General features: G+C 48.3%; 1 non-coding gene across 1 annotated transcript; it reads right to left on the reverse strand.

Annotated features, from left to right (window-relative positions):
- Positions 1–2,819: 2,819 nt before the first annotated feature.
- On the reverse strand, positions 2,820–2,893 carry TRNAM-CAU (transfer RNA methionine (anticodon CAU)). Its single transcript has one exon. It is a non-coding gene; the product is annotated as a tRNA-Met (tRNA).
- Positions 2,894–17,233: the final 14,340 nt, after the last annotated feature.

A 17,233-nucleotide genomic window follows, 5' to 3' on the forward strand; every position in this document is an offset into this window, starting at 1 on the left:
CTGCCAGCTTGTGGTATCAGACTAGGAAGGGGTAATACAAAGGACTGTACGGTGGGGGAAAGATGAGAAGGGGGATCACAGAGACATTTGAAGCACTTACCTGAAGTCTGGGTCCTGTGCTGTTTAGCACAGATTCTAGGCTGGCAGTGAACTGTTCTTCCTGCCAATCTGGAAATGCCAGTGTCTGAAATCATGGAGGGACCACCCTCCTAAAACTCCCATACATACACGAATCTAAAAGTAACACAGACCAGGACCAGCAGACCAGGCAAGATGCAGGATAGGTAACCAGCCAGCAAGCCATCTGGCATCCATGGATGCCAGGCATCAAGTTAATGCATGGATAGGCACCCGCCCTGCCAATGGGCACTAGGCCATGACTACCAGTTGGGTACAATCAGTCTGCCAACATGAAGGGCATCCCAAGGCAATGTGCCCATCAGCTTCCACTGAATGAAGGAAGCTGAATGAAGCTGGATGAAACTGAATGAAGCCCAGAGCTTCTGAGAACCCTCCTGCGCATGGAGAAATAGACTCCGTTCCTCATTGACAGCAACAAGAGAAAGGGAGGAAGGAAAAGGGAATAATGCTCTCTACCTAAAAACAAAAGCAGAGGCTCTCCACCCTTCCAATGGAAAAGTCTGCAAATGGACCTTTCTGAATATGACCCAGAATGACACTGGGAGTTAGTGGGATAAAAACTGGAATATATGACAAAGTAGAGTGAAGGCAAATGTGGCATGGTAGAAGGAGCTAATTTGGAATAAAGACACTACATTCTATCCCACATCAGCTGTATGACCTTGGGCAAGTCATTTCTTTTCTCTGGGACTCAGGTTCCTTGTCTATAAAACCAAGACATTGGGCTAGATGGTATCTAGAATATCTTCCTCTTCCAACATCTGCTATCAATTTTGAAAAGTGATTGATTTTCCCTTGTTGAGGGTGACCAGTCTAGCACATGCAAAATCTTATGTGACCCCAGGCATAAGCTATGTCTAAGCTAAAGGGGGTAACCATGTACTGGAAGAGTGGGAGAAGTGACAGTTCTGAGTTGCCAATGTCCCCACTCCCACTATCTCTGTTCCCACACTAGGCACCCACCACCACAGGGATTTGAAAGTCAGAGGCCCACACCTCCCAGTCCTCTGTACACTGAAAGGCTGGAGGCTCTAGTCAACTTTGTAACTAAGAGAATCTAGAGCTACAATGTCAAAAAGAAAATGACACTCATCTGGAAAACATCCATATGTTGAGTTTGGGTTTAATGCGGTTCTGTCTCTGGTCTCTGCTCTATTCCCCCAAAACTGCCCTTCATCACTCAGGTCCCTTCCGACACACTCACATTCACAGTGGGCTGACTCTTGGTTCTGGCTGCTTGTGCAGTGTTCACCTGGCCCCTGGGAAAGGCCTTGTGCCTGAATTTATTCTGTGAAGAGAGTCATCTCTTTACTTCCCCCCCAGGCATTGTCTCACTTCCTTTGCCCAGGTGAGTTTCCATAGGATATTGGAAACTCCTCATTTACCAAAGCTTCCCTATACACTCAGGCTTAAGAAAATATACCACTTAAGAATTGAGAACAGAGAGTTTGGGAACATTCCAGAATGACAGATAACAATACTCACCTGAGACCTGAGTTCTACTTCCTTGTTCTCACTTCTACCCTAGGGAATCTTAAATACTCTCAGGGAAGAAAAAATGGTCAGAATAGACTGATTACATCTTGTTTTTCTCATTTAGTTGCATTATGCTGAATTTCAAGGGCAATGTCATTTCACCTTTCACATTCCACCAGATGTTTTAGTATGTTCTAATCTCCAAGTCAGGGGGCAGGGAGGCGGTTGATGCAATAACTTGAAGTAAAATGAGTATAAGATGAATCCTACTTTCAAGGAATTTATATTGGGTATCTATTGATGCATAACAAATTACCCCTAAGATGTAGTGACTTCAAGCGACAATAAACACTTATTCTCGCACATAGTTGCTGTGGGTAGAAACTCAGAAGCAGTTAACTGGGTGGCTCTGGCTTGATATGTCTCAGGAGGTTGCAATCAAAATGTCACCTAGGGCTGCAGTTATCTGAAAATGTCATCTGGGTCTGCAGTTAGCTGAACACTTGGCCGCCTTGTGCGGCAAGATGACTCACATAAGTGACCTCAAATTCTGACAAGTTGTTTCTGGCTTTTGGTGGAAGGCCTCAGTTCCTCTCCACATGGGCCTCTCCAGAGGGCTGCTTGAGGGTCCCCATGACCTGGCAGCTACCTTCCTGCAGAGCAAAAGATCCAAGAGAAAGACCAAGGTGGAAACTGCAATATTTTTTATGCCTTAGCCTGGCAAGTTACACATGTCACTTCCATGGTGTTGTGTTGAGCACACAGGCCAGCCATGATTCAGTGTAGGAAGAGACCACAGAAAGGGCACGAATATCAGATGGGACTCCTTGGGCCACCTTGGAGACTGGCTACCACATAATCCATCTGGAATTTCAAAGTGATCATACATAATATATTATGCTAAATAGAAGATGTGTGATGTTTATAAACCTGCAAGAAATTTGAATATGCACATGGTAGAACAAATCTCATAGTTTTTCACAAAATGCCCTTAAATACACCAGACTTCAGCAGATTCTATTCTCATTGAAACTTGGTTCAATTTTATTTTTGAGCTCCTTGAAAACATTCTTCAGAGGAGGCTAAGAGATTTCATGAATTGCATGGTGATTTTCTTTTTTTTTTAAGTGTGGTTTTCCAGGACCTATCAGCTGCAAGTCAAGTAGTTGTTTCAGTCTAGTTGTGGAACGTGCACCTCACAGTGGCCCATGTGGGGATCGAACCCGCGACCTTGGTGTTATGAGCACTGTGCTCTAACCAACTGAGCTAACCGGCCTCCTCTGCATGGTGATCTTTATTCAAAGAATGTCGTCTATGCTGCTATAACAAAGAGACCCACAAATAAAGTGGTTCAAATAAAGTAACAGTGCAGAAGTAGATGGGGTAGACAGTCGGCAACTGATAGAGAAGACTTGCTTAGTTTGTCCCCATGTCCCAGCAAGCAGAAGGAAGAAAGAGGAAGTAGTGGGGGTCAATCAGCTTTCCTTTTTAGTAACATGACCCAGAAGTTACACACACTGCTTCACTCACATCCCGAAAACCGGAACTTAGTTATGTGGCCACCCACTACTGCAAGAGAGGCTAGGCAGAGTAGTAGTCAGCTGGCAGCCATGGACCCTGCTGCAACTCAGTGAGTGGGTGGCAGGGTGGAGGGGGTCATATTATTAAATGGAAGAAGAGGAGACTGGATGCTGGGAGACAGTGATCTCTGCCACACCTACAAAATATAGTTCTGTGGGGACAGGTTAGGTGACAAAGGTTAACAAGTAATTGGATCACATTTCCAGATACATTTCAAGAATTGAATGTACATTAAAAGCACGATAGCAAGAAGTGCTATCTTGCTAGAGGACTATCCTATTTTTAAAAAAAAAACACCATTATTTGTTACCCAGTTCAGAAATCACTATGTTATGTTTACCATTGCTTTTTTTAAAAAGGCTCCATTTATTCAAATAATATTTACTGATCTAGGCAATGCGCTAGTCAATGGAAAAACAGAAGCAAACGAAATCCTTACCTCACAGAACTGAATCTGGTGGGGAAGGCCATTAAACAAGGAGATGCAATGCAGCGGGGTCAATGCTATGAGTAGCGAGATCTGGGGTACTGGGTGGGGATCCAAGGAAGGCTTCTTGGGTCAAATATATGGTGATGGAAGGAGAACTGACTCTGGATGGTAAACACATAATGCAATATATAGATGATATATTACAGAATTGTACACCTGAAACACGTAGTTTTGTTGGCCATTGTCACCCCAGTACATTTTAATTAAAAAAAAGGAAGGCTTCTTGGAGGAAGTAATGTCTGTGCTGAAAATTGACCTATAAAATACATTCCATTCCATTCAGAGAACACATCAGACTTCGAATAGATTTCAGATTCATCAGACTGAATGAGGCTTTAATATTTGCAGTCAAGCACTGTGGTAGGTAACTGTACATATGTTAGTTTAATTCTCCCAACAAATCTACGAGGAGGGTATTATCTCCATTTTACAGATGCAAATACAGGAAGGTTAAGTAACTTGCCAAGGTCACGTATCTATTAAGTGAAGGAGGCAGCATTCAAACAAAGCCATGTCTTCTTTCCAGTATAACATACACCCTTCCTCTGCAAATTAAAAGCACATTAACAAAAAGCAAACGTTCGCATTAAAAATTCTATGGAATATGCTTTCATACAATATTTATAGTTGCTTCTATCATGTGTACATCCAAATGTATTCAATCTCTAAGTTGCACAAGGACTTTATAAATACCCTGTATAATTAAGTGTTAGACTGTAGAGTCCAGACTGTGAGGGCAGGAATTTAGAAGAGTGGGACATTACTGAGAGTTAGAATGAACCGGGGAACCTTCTGCAGGGCTTGGGTGGGCCTTGATGAATGATACAGAGGACAGTGCATTCCGCCAGATGCTGGAATCACAGGAGCCAAGCTACACTGAGCACGTCAGGGAGACAACACTGAAACATTGAGACTCGACTGCAATAGAGGGTACGTTAAAAAGACGCTTTTTCTGGTTTTCAGAGTTGGGAGAGCAGGGAAGACCTGATGCCAGTTTACCCTCAGTTAAGTGGCCCTACCCCCTCCCATTTTCTTGGGGGGAAAAAGATATTTCAGCTTTCTCAAGCTCTCCCCTCCTTCAGTATTATTATATTGTCACTTTGCATATCAAAAAACATATATTATTTTCCTAATGCTGGCCTGGGGGCTGGATGTATCAACTGACACACAATTCTTGTTCCATTAAAGCTTCCAGATTAATGGGGATGCAAATAGACAATTCAGAGAACAGAATGAGGCAAATTTAGCCCCAAATAGAAGCATCATGGTTCCTGTTAGATGTCTAAGTGCTTATAGTTATACCATGATGGGACCATGACAAACTCCTTTACATAGAAGAGAACACTAGGCCTGGGTGGGATGGTGCCAGTCTGGATGAGGTTATTTATGCCCCCAGGTCCCTGCAATAAACCCAGAACAGTTACCTGGAAAAGGGCTGATGGAAGGAGTACCTTTCCTCCAGAGGAACCCTGCCTCTCCTGTCTTTCCCCTCAAATGAGCATTGAGTGGAAAACTGACCAAAGGAGGATGTAGGAGGTGCTCTTAGGGTCAGACAGGACCCAGCAGCCTGGACCCACGCCAGCGGAAAACACCATTGTCTGAGTTGATTTCTCAGCTTCCTGCCCTCAAACACCTACCCCACCCATCATGCACAATCCATCTCATGCCTCCTGCTTCACCTCCTCCATCACTGTGGTACTGCACACCAGAAAGACAACAGACCCCAAGCTTCTCGTAAAGTGACAGGGAAGATCATCCAGACCTCTCCCCAGTGGGGAAGGGCAAGAGATGACAGAGTGCAGGCCTATGAGATCACTAGCGGAGGGTGTTTCTTAATGAAGATCCAGGATACTCTTACCTCTCTCAACCCCCCACCCCACCCCCTTCTTCTACTTAGCGCTGCTTGCTTGCTGCCCTGGAATATCTGGGATTAGATGAGGGAAGAGTGGGGAGTGTGTCTCTGTAGGTGTCTGTGCCTCTAGGCAAGTCCCAGCTATTTTATTTGTGGGAGAAGAGAATTCAGCAGACTGGGTGTGGCTGTGGGTGTGTCCGAGTGGGATGAGGAGTCTACAACACAGTTCTGTTAAGATCTCCGGGCTCCCTGCCCTACCAGCCCTGACCCTGAGCCCATTTCATGACGCTAATGAGACCAGATTTGTATTCCCAACTAATTCCTATTAATTCCAGTTCCCAACCACCCAGTTCCAACTCCTTGGTCTCTCCCCCATCCCCACACGCACTCCTCTGGCAGAATCACTGGGCTTTTGGCAGGGAACTGAGCTCAAAACGGAAATGGGCAGTTAGGAGGTGTGATTTATGTCTCTGACTTCACCCCAGGCTGGAGCCCAAACTCATGGACCCTCCCCCGAAGTGCCCATGTGGCAAATTTCCTCCTCAAAAATCTCAGGCTCTTCTAGCTGGTCAGAGGTCAAGCAGGTGAACCACCCTACCTCCACTACCATCCCCCCCTCCACCATCGCTACCACTCACCTCCACCTCCTGTGAACTGGTGATGGAAGAATGCATTAACTTTACAGTTACCGACAGGAGGCAGGCGTCCTATCAGTACCAAACAATAGGGAAGTCCCACTACATATCTAATTTCCTTATCGCCGCTGTTGGGCCAGTAGTTAGTGGAAACAAATGGCAGCTTGTTCACTCAGAATTCTGCCTCTGGCCTCTCAAGATCCTTTTGCAGATTTAAAGTAACCCCCAACCCTATGATTGTTTCTATCTCAAAGACTTCTCAGAAACATTCTCAAAGATAACAGAGTGCCATTTTCTCCTGATTTTGTAACATGTCTGGTGATGTTTGTATATATCTTCATCTCCCATCTGTCAAGGGCTGGAACACGCACCTACCCTCCCTTCAGCTAAGCCAATCCTGAACCCAGAGCCAGAAAAGATTTTCCTGGGAAGTGAGAATCCCCTAACTCCTTCCAGGGCCTCCCACCTTTAGCAATCAAAAAGTCCTATTAAAAATCTAATTTCCCCTTTTCCTCCTTTTTCAGGTTCCTCATCAATCAAATGGCCTTATTAATTGTAGAGGGTTGTTGGGAAGATTAAATAGGGAAATTGACATAAAAGATATACAAAATGCTGCCTCAGAATTATTTTGACGTTAAATGAGGTAAAATTTGTAAAATGCTCAGATCTGTACCTGGTACTTGTCAGGTACCTTGGCACATATCTTTAAATGTTAATTTTTCCCATAATACCTCAAAAATTAAGGAGGGACCTGAGAGTTTGCCCTTCCTAGACATCTAGAACTCACACTCTCATTAGAGCCTTTTCCTGAATGAGAAGCTCAGATTCCTAAGATTTAATTTCTTCCCCCCCCCCAGGATTTAGTTTCTAAAGATACACAGTTGAATGAATGAATGAATGAATGAATGGGTCCATCCATTCATTTTTTTGGGTCAGGCCTTGCCTGACCTGGCTTCCTTCCCATCACCCCCTGCAAAGCCTTTCCCCCAGAGTCCTGAGCTCATCCTAGTTACCAAGTGTTTGTTTAGTCCTGGCCCCACACATGGGCTCCAACCCCCACGGTGCTTTTCCCCACTGAGTTCCTATATAGGAATCTGAATGTGTTGGAGATGGAATCTCAGGGATTTTCTAGTTCAATTCCTTTGGTTTAGGAAAGACAAAATTGAAAGCCAGAAAGGAGCAGTCTTGCTCAAGCCGGAACTTCCAAGTCAAGTACCTGGATTCAGCCCCGGGGATCCCTGTCTGTCATCAGGGATAGAAGAATTCTCAACCCCTTCTTCCTTTCTCTCCCTCACTGGGTAGAATAAATCACTATTTTTAACTCCCTAGGACATAAGAAAAGGCTGGAAAGGGGCTCAAGGAAGTCCTTCCACACACTCCCTGTGGTTTCTTCTTCATTCTCCCAGTTCTTCCCTAACTTATTTTGGCCTCTTCTTGCACCAGCCCACCCTTTTCCCCCGCCAGTCACACTTCTTTGGCTTCTGTGATAACCTGCATATCATTTGCATGTCACTCAACAATAGATTTGTTTTCATTTTTTTTGTTTTTAATTGGGTCAGTGGCTGTCTAGGAGTGTTTAGTCTGAATCCATGCAAACACCCAAGGGTCACATTTGATTGGCAGCTTCTGTGAGCATCACCATCCCATAAGCCACTTGGGCATTCCTTAGGCCTCTGACAATGAGGCTCAAGTATTCCATAGATAAAGTGAGGGAGTTGGTTTTTCCTAGAGCAAAGCCACATAGCCTGGGTTTGAACCCCAGCTCTTCCATTTACCCTGGGCAAGTTACTTAACCTCTCAGTTTCCTCCTCTTACCAGATAGGTGAACAGTACCTCCCTCGTAGAGTGGCAGTTCTGGTTAAATGAGTTAGTACATGTAAAGCTCTTAGAAGTCACAGTATGTATTGTAATATGTATAATAGTATATTTATATTACATAGTGTGTATAACAGCATAAGCTATTATTATTATTATTAGAAAGACAATAGCTCCAGGAAGCTGTGCCTCCATTCCCCCCCCCACCCCAATATATACCTGGGTCATGTGGCCGTATTCCCCTCTCCTCCTGAGATCCCATTACCCTTCTCCAAACCAGCCCATCTGGCCCATGTGCAGTCTTACCCTTACCCAGCCCCCTTGTCTCTCCTGGGGCCCAAACCTAGGTGTGGGGGAGGGAAGGAGAAAGGGAAGGAAAATGTGGCCATTTTAGGGCAGAAGAGCTGTTAGAGGGGAGAGGGAGTGGGGGCAGCAGGGGACCGGACCCAGAGTTGGGAGGCTCCTTATTGGGAAAGGCCCCTGTCTGATTCTGTAGACAGAGGCCAGACCTGGGCACTCAGCCAAGTCCAAAGAGCGGGCCCCAGGCCCTCATCCTGGCCCCAGAGCCAGCACCGGTGAAGGGACTAGATGCTCAGTTGTTTCGGGCCCTTCTCTCTACAGTCACAGCACACAGTCCTCTACCCCAGCCCCACCCCTTCTGCCTAAACTTCTGCGGCCATTAAAGTGGCTACAACCAGGCATATAACCTCCTCGTGTATGTGTGTGTTGAAGAGAAGAAGGGGTTCCAGCTTTGGCTGTCTGTCTCTAAGATACTGCCTGCCATCTACAATCCCCACACCCTCCCCACCCATGTCCAACACTGTGATCTCCTCCTACAGGAATTCAGCCAGTTCTGGGGAGACGACTGTCCCGGGGGGAGGGCAGCATGGGTGAGTAACGGTTCCCTGGGGATTGGGGTGCCCATGACTAATCAATGAGCGAGTGAGAGAGGAAACTTACATTCCTTGACTTGTAGGGCAGTGGATAGAGGTGGGAGGTGGGGCAGGGGCAGAACTGAGGCAAGGACAACCAAGTAGGGACAGCCAAGAAGTGAGGCCTGGGTGGGGGGTGGTGTGTCTGCAGCCCTGCTCTCCCCACATCCAGGCTGAAGGAGAAGCAGGCCCCAGGTAACCAAACACCTGGGTCCCTGCTTTGTTCTGTGCTTCCCATCCTCTGAGCCCCTCCCATAGCTTATTCAAGCCTGGGCTACTGCCATTGAATGGGTTGAGGAGGGGCACACTGGCATCTCATTGGTTTCCTCAGCCCCTATTCCCACTCATCTAGGGGTCCCCATTCCCCCAAAACCAGCTTGGAAAATATTCCTCTGTGCCAGACTAGGAGCTGTGCTAAGGGCATTAGAGCGGAAATGAGCTGGGAGCCAAGGTGCTGTAGGGAGGAAGGAAGCCAGTCTGCTGCCACAAAGGAGTCAGGAAAGAGAAGGAATAAACAGCCAAGTGCTTCCTGCCCACCCCCCACTGCCTCCCCACCTAATACTCCCCACCAGCCTCCTCTAGTCTGTCCCAACATCGCAGGGCCTGGGGGAGAGAGAGGAAAGGAGTGCAGGCATCCACTCAAAAGCTCAGCAGCCTTTGTGACAGGGGGCCACGGGCTACTCTCACAGCAACCCCTGCATCCACTGCTGGGGGCGGGGGTCACTCCTATCTCAGCGAGTCTCGGAAGCCCCTTGCCCCAGTTTCTTCTGCTGGGGAGGATAGTGACCTGTTTCTCTCTCTGTTCCGTGACTTGCTTTCTCTGGCCCTCCAGTTATCTGTGGTTTAAAGAAGCCATGGGTTAAAGAAGGGATAGAGTGGTGGGGAGAGTGGGAAGCCCTCATCCCCCAGGCAGCTGTCTCACCTTCCTCTGCACTGGGAAGAGAGGAAGGCAATCACACTCTCACACACACACCCAAATTTGGCCTATTGACCACTCTAGGCACAGTAGACACAGATGCCTCCACCCATACATACATTCACACTGACACAAGTATGTTCAGGTGTTCAGACCACACACACACACACACACACACACACACACACAGGTTTCCGCCTCACGTAAATATTCACGTCACACAGGATCTTTTCCCAGCCTGGCCAGCACAAATGGTGAACATTCATGTGCAGGGATAGAGAAACCCAGGCCAACTTGGGCCCAAAATCTGTTCCAACTTTGGCTCTTCTCCAGGCCTGTGTCTCTTCTGCCCTTGCTTCTATCCCTTGCTTCTTTCCTGACAGAGCACAGCAGAGGTAGGATGGCGGCACCTAAGGGTGCTCCATCCCCAAGCCTGCTTGTTGTGAAACTCAGCTCTGTCTGGGTTTCTGGAACCCAGACCCCACCCCACACACACACCCCCATCCCTCCCATCCCCCGCCCGAGGTGATCACATGGAAAATGTCCAGCTGTGGTTGCTTGGAGAGATGAGCTCAGCCAGTCTGAGTGGGGCTGGGGGGCCTGGACTCAGCGTCAGACTTTCCACCTCGGACCTTACCCCTCCTCCTACCCCCAAATACCACCCCAGGGATTCAGGAGCAGGAAAGAGGCCAAAGAGACTTCTGACGCAAATATCTCAGCCCTGGACCAGTTTGGTGGAGGAGGGGGGACACTGAGTGGAGTGCAAACCAGAGTTGGAAACTCCTCTGGTCTGTTTCATCCCTGTCCCCCCACTACAGGAAAAGAAACCTAGAAAAGAGCAACAAGGAAGACGGGCCTGCAGTGTGATGAGTGAGGAGGACGCTGACTTCAGAAATCCGTACCCAGAGGTGAGCATAGGGAGGGCAGAGGACCAGAGAAGGAAGAGAGTCGATTCAAGGACCCAAAAATGGCAAAAGACATAGAAAGCTGGGTCCTAAATGGGAAGGGGGTGGGGAGCAGACCAGATGGCCTACAGGCTTCCTGGCCACTCCAAACAGCCTCTCATTGGCCAGCAGCGAGTTCCTGACCCAGCAGGAAGAAAGGATTGTCCTCCCATTTCTGTCTCCCACTCTTCACACTCCACACCCCTGCCTCCCTCTCTCCACATTCCTCTCCCTCTATCCCTCCCCCTTTTATTTCCTTCTCCTTTCCTCTCCTACCATCTTTCCTGGGTCCTCCTTCCTGCTTCCTCCACCCCCTTCTCTTTCATTCTCCACTCCTCACTCCTGGCTCTCCCAGCCTAGTCACTCTGCCTTTTCTCTCTTTCCGAGGCATCTCTCTGTCCACCTCTTTGATCTTACTTGTGTCTCCATGCCCAATTCCCTCTCCTTCTTCTCCCTTTTTATTCCCCCCAGCAGAGCCCACTGAGCTTTAAACATAGTTAGCACTCAAAAATGTATGCTGAATTGGGTCAATGGCCCTGACTATGTGCCTTTGCCATTCTTGGCACTTTAGCGTAGGCAGATCTCTATTGGTTAAAAGATTGGAGCCATGGAAGGTTTTGAGCTGAGAAGTAACATCATCTGAGACTTGGTTTAAGAAGATGAATTTGTCTGCAGTGAGTAGGATGAATTGCAGAGGGAGTGAGACCCTCTTTTTCATTTCCCTTCTCCCTTTCCAACTGTTTCCAATTCTTCCTCATCTTCACAGGCTTCCCCACCGGATCACAACTTCTCTCTCCCTTCCATGAATCTCCCCCTCCTTCCTTCAGTTTTCCTTCACTGCACCCCTTATCTTCCCTTTCTCCTTTCAACCTCCACCCCATTTCCTAGACCATCTGTAAGCAATCGGTTTGTGGATGGGGAGTAGGGATGAGATCTCTTCCCAGCCAGCTGTGGAGGTGTGGCCAGCCACTGAAAGCTGGGTGTGAGGGTGTGGCCTGAAGGAAGAGCTGAGCTCACGGAAGTGAAAGCTTAGCGCTCCATCCCACCTTTCCCTCCCCCAGCCTCTTAGCTTTCCACCCAAACCCCAAACTTCCCTTCTTCCCAGGTCAATCTCTATCACACATCCCTCCTCTATCTTAGAGACCTGAGAGCCCTAGCCCTACTACCCAGCCCCACAATTCTGTCATCTGGGGCCTCTAGCCAAGCCTATAGCAGAGACTGCCACAAGGTGGTCTCTGGCCTTTGAGCTATTGGACAGCTATTGAAAGGGCTCTAAGCCAAAAGGCCAGGAAGCTCCTCCCCTTGGCTTCTTCCCTCGGGCTTTGAAGTCCAAGTAAGTGTTGTGGCCAGAGGTGAAAAGATGTGGAGACTCACCTTTTGCTGCAGATAAGGAGGGAAACCCAATATATTTTTGTAAATTAGACCCAGAAATAAACCACTTGTAAATTATATACAACACTACCTTCTATTATATTATTATCTCAACTCAGTAAGTCACAATGTTGGAGTCCAGGAGTTCTTTAAGAACCTTTTACGGCTCAATTCTCCACTCAAGCTATAGCTGTTGGAAGAAAGAGAGAGAGCTCTGCGTCCCAGAAGTTCTCCATATCACTGAGCCTGGTTCTCAGCCCCAAGGACTTTCCATTTTACCTTAGAGACTGGCTGCTGGGGACACCTGGATCCCTTGCGGGGATCACTGTATACCCATGTACCCCCCAACAGGTTAGATCTCCCTGAGGGATAAGGCAAGGGGATGGACCTATTCTTAGCCTTGTACGTGACCCCTGGAAAACAAATGTGCTCATTACAAGGTGATGATAGATAGGGAGGAATTTCCAGCCAAGGAAGGCGTGTGTGTGTGTGTGTGTGTGTGTGTGTGTAGGGGTGAGAAGTGCCAACTGTCCAGAGAACTCATGGGGAGGACTGATGCCTTTTCATGAAAAGCAAGGAAAAGGACATGCTGGCCCCTATTCCCAACCTGATGCCACAGCAAATATATTATTGTGTTAAGGACAACTGGCATATCTATGCTGTGTACACACACACACACACACACACACACACACACACACACACACACTGATTCATACCTTATCAGAGATGCTGTCACCTCTATAGAGCCAAAAAGAGATGAAGCTAGGGAAAAAGTATGTCTGGGTTTGGGTGCAATCCCTGGCCCTCTTGCCCTCCTCCAAACCCCTTCAATGCCCTAACTTCCTGTCTGGGACTGGTAATCTTTCCCAGGAGAGGGCTAGAAATGGCAGACAAACTAGTGGGGGTGGGAGGGAACGTCTGGCTCATCCTTAGAGCTTCACAGCCCCAATCTGATGTGTATTGAGAATCCTGGTGCTCCAGGTCCCTCCCTGATGGGCTCCAGATGTGCTTACATCTGGGAAGGCCATCCCAGGAAACTGATGCTCCCGCCCTCAGCTCCCACCCCGGATGCATCTCTTCTCTAGCTTCCAGGTCCTTGATCCCAGAAGTTTCAGGCACTCCTTTCCTCAACAAGTGTAGGTGCATGGCAGCAAAGGGGAGAAAAAGAACAGAAAGTAATGGGGGTGGGATGGATGAGCAAATTAAATGAGGTCAATGTTTAGGACACCCCAGAGAATCTTATTTCCCTTTTAACTTCCTATATGGATTGTTACATTTTGCTATAGAATTCTGTTACAAAAAAAAAAGAATAGAAAAATTGAAGAGGGTTTGGAAGAGAAGGCCCTACCTGGGGTAGGGGAAATTCTTTCTCATGGATCTGCTTGTTTTAGACCTTATATTTTGGGTCTTGTATTTTTTAGCCCCACCTCTCTCCCATTAGTGCCCTTCCCCTAATCTGTTCCTCTGTTCCTCCTGAGCCTAGCCTAGACTGAAAAAATTCCCTGTTTGGTCCCTACAGAAATATCTGGTCACAGTCTCAATCCCTAGGTTCAGAGTCCCAGAGCACCAAGGGAACCCAAGCATCTTATCTACCAGGCCTGGGCTTGTCATCCTAGCAAACATCCTTCATCCACCCCTCCTGGACTCTGAGCAAAGTGGGGGTGGAAAGGGGAGGAGAGCCTGGGTTTATTTTAGGTCTGGGACATGGGGGAGGGGTTTCTCCTGGGTCAGACAGGGAGTGGGGGTGGCGTGGTGGGTGCTGACTCACAGATGATGGAGCCATCAGTTCCCCTTGGCTGAGACCTTGAGTCAGGGCAGTGACAGAGCCTGAGGGTTCAGATGGTCTGCTCCTGTACTTTCCAATTTCTCTCTTGGACACAGACACCCAGACCAATGCCCCAACTTTAGCAGGCTCTGGACCCAGACTCCTGGAATAACTGGGCCCCTATTCACCTTCCAGAGATCCACTTGCATCTCCATTGTCTTCATTAGTATCCCTCCTACCTTCCCCTTTCCATTCATCACCCACCACAGGGCAGGAGTGGGGTCTCAGGGCCAAAGCCAGGCGCCGCAAGCCAACAAGCTCCTCTGGCCCCATTGTCCAGCGAACTCTTCCCAATCTTTTTTGCATCACATCACATTAACAGCGTTATATTTGAACAATCCCCCAGAGTGAGCAAGCAGGGTCGCTGTGGCCAAAAGCCACCTACTTGGGGTCTCTCGCAATCCCTGATTGCTCCAGGTTACGAGGGTTGAGGAGATTGATATGGTCTCAGCTGGGAAGTTTTTTATTTCATGAAGATTTCACTCAGCCCAAGCCACCCAACCAGGCTTTTTATGGGCCTCATATAGCTCAAGTCTATTCCTTGAAATCAAGACATCCAGCCTCAGTGCTCTCAGAATTTCCAGACATTTAAGAATCTAAAAGAATCAAGTCTCGCCTCAGAGAAATCACATATATACACAAAAAAACTTCCACCCAGTTTCAGAGGGTTAGTGGACTGTGCATCCAATCTTCCCTCCACCCCACCCTGGGGACAATGGACCTGGGTGAAAGATCCCTGTTCCAGAATCTCCCCCTGTAGAAAGCAAGCCCAGTTTAGAGGGCTAAACTAACAGTGCAGTGGGAAAAGCAACAGGCTTTGGAATCCGTTGGGATTGAATTTGGATTCCACCTCTGCCCCTTTGTTTCTGTTGATCTTGGCTGAGTCACTTCACTCTCTGGGCCTCAGTTTCCTGACAGTAAAGTGAGGATTATAATACCTTCAGTTCTGGATAGTTGGGAAGATTAAATGGGATAAAGACAGGTTAAATGTCAAGCCTAGGGCCAAGAATATAGCATATGCTAAATAAGCCAGTATTAATTCTCCCCCAGCCCTCCCCCACCATGTTGAAACTCAGCATGGCTCCTGGCTTTAGAACTTGCACCTCTATCCTGTCCATCTCTATAGAAATTCACTCTTCTGGTTTTAAAGCGCCAGTCTTCTGGACAAGCAGGCTGGTACAGCAGGAGCCTGGTGAATGTCCTGCCCTTGCTCTTCACCCCTTCCTCCTCTCTGTCAAGCAGACCGTGATTAATAATAGTCCGTCATCAAAGCAAATCATTCCTACTGAGCGATGAAGGGACAGAAGGTACCAGTGAGGTCAGATCTGAGAGAGAAAACAGAGAGACACTTGGAAACACACAGGCTGAGCCAGAGACAAGCTGAGAGATACACAAGACAGAGAAAAAGCTAAGAGGGAACAGCATTTCAAGCTCAATGGGCTGAGAGAAGGCATTGGGTTTAGAGTCAAAACTCTTACTAGGTTCTAGACTCACCACTAACTGGCTAGCTACATGACCTTGGACAAAACTCTCTACACCCATTTCCTCTTCTGAAGAAGACAGTTGGACTGATGACCTCTAGGGACTCCTACTGGCTGACCTTTCTAAGACAGCTTCCAGACCTGGAGGGCTATGCTGAAGCAGTTCCAAATAGGAGGGAACCCCAAGTTCAGGCCTGACCTGGAGCAGAGGAAGTGAGGGCCAGACACAGGCAGACATGGTGAGAGGAAGACGGGAGGTGTTGGGGCCAGTGGCAGAGGACTTATAAGGGCAGAGAAAACCAAGAGAGGAGGGATATTGGGGAGAGTAGAAAAGCCAGCCAGAGAATGACTAAGGGGCTCCCGGTATAAACAGGAGCAGGGAATGGACAGGGAGGGGGCCTGTTTGAGTTGGCCAAGGCTGGGGTGGGGGGGTAGAGTGAGGAGGAGGACTGGGACAGGACGTTTTGTCCCCTGTCCCCCACCAAGGCTCCTGGGAGGAGCTGAGTCACACACCTCCCTCTCTGTACCCCTCCCCACCCCACCCCAAACTCCCAAATCCTGGGAAAATCTGAAGAGCTTGTGCCTGGGCTGAAAAAGGAGAGAGCTGGGTTTATACACATGTGTTTTGCTGGGTTATACAGCAGGCAGGCCTCAGCCCCTCTCTTCCCAAAGAGGGTTCTCAGCCCTTGGCTTGAGTAATTTTCACCTAGAGGTCACCTCTGCAGCAGTGTTGTGCTTAGGATCCTGACCCAGAGAGTCCTCGGGGTCCTCACCTAGGAAAGGGTCAGGACCTACAGATGTGAGTGGGATGGAGGCCAGCATCACCCCACAGTCTGACCAGCTGGCTTTTCCTTGGCCTGCAGCTGGCTCTGGAGAGGGGCTTTGAGAAAAACAGCTGGGTGATTTGGGACAGGAAGTAGAGTAACAGAATGAGTAGGAAACTCATGGTGAAGGAAAAAGCATTGTCTGGGCACTTTTATTCTAAGTCCCTGAGGCCAGAATGGGGCAGGGGACTGGGGAAGAGAGGGGGCAGGGTTTAATTTGGGGAATTATTATTCTGGAAGGAAAGGAGTCCTGGAGGGAAAAGGCAGAAAGAGGGCTGGAAAGGAGAGAAGGTTAGGAGAGAATCTAGGCCCCTAGTTCCCCCTCCCCCAGACTAAGATAAAGACTAGAATCCTGAAAGGTGATCTCATTACACAGAGCCAGGGCTGGAGGAAGGGGTGGGCAGGGGGTCACCGCCTTCCCTTGCTACAGAGCCCCTTCTTCTCCATCCACAGGGGATCTGATGAGAATGGGGTGGCCTCTATGCAAGACACCACCACCACCCCACCCCACACGACAATTCTCCAGGTTTGTAGGAATCACACCGGCTTAGTTTTGATCAAGAAGGCACTGAGGGGCCAAAGCACCCCTCTTCCAGGCTCTTGGTCAACTGCCAAATTCTAGGAAGGGGCTCAACAGAGGTTCCCATAACCCACAACCAAGAAGCGGGTGACTGGAACAGAATCCTCCTGGTGAATGACCCCAAACTCCTGGGTTTTCAATTCTAGCAGCTTGGGGTGGGGAGCAGCGGAGGGAACTCCGGGAGCCATGGAGGTCCCCCATCAGATCAGGCTGACTAGGAGCATTCTGTACGTCAAGTCCTGAGTCCCATATCCAGCTGGCAGGAACCCAGGCACCCAGTGGCACCGGAAGGCAAGGGGGAATCCCAGTTGGCCAGATGCCAGAGGTGTCTCCTGTCTCTTTCTACCCAAAAGTCTCCTCCCTGAAG

This window comes from Rhinolophus sinicus, linkage group LG02 (assembly GCF_036562045.2).
Source record: "Rhinolophus sinicus isolate RSC01 linkage group LG02, ASM3656204v1, whole genome shotgun sequence".
In the NCBI taxonomy this organism is placed as follows: Eukaryota; Metazoa; Chordata; class Mammalia; order Chiroptera; family Rhinolophidae; genus Rhinolophus; species Rhinolophus sinicus.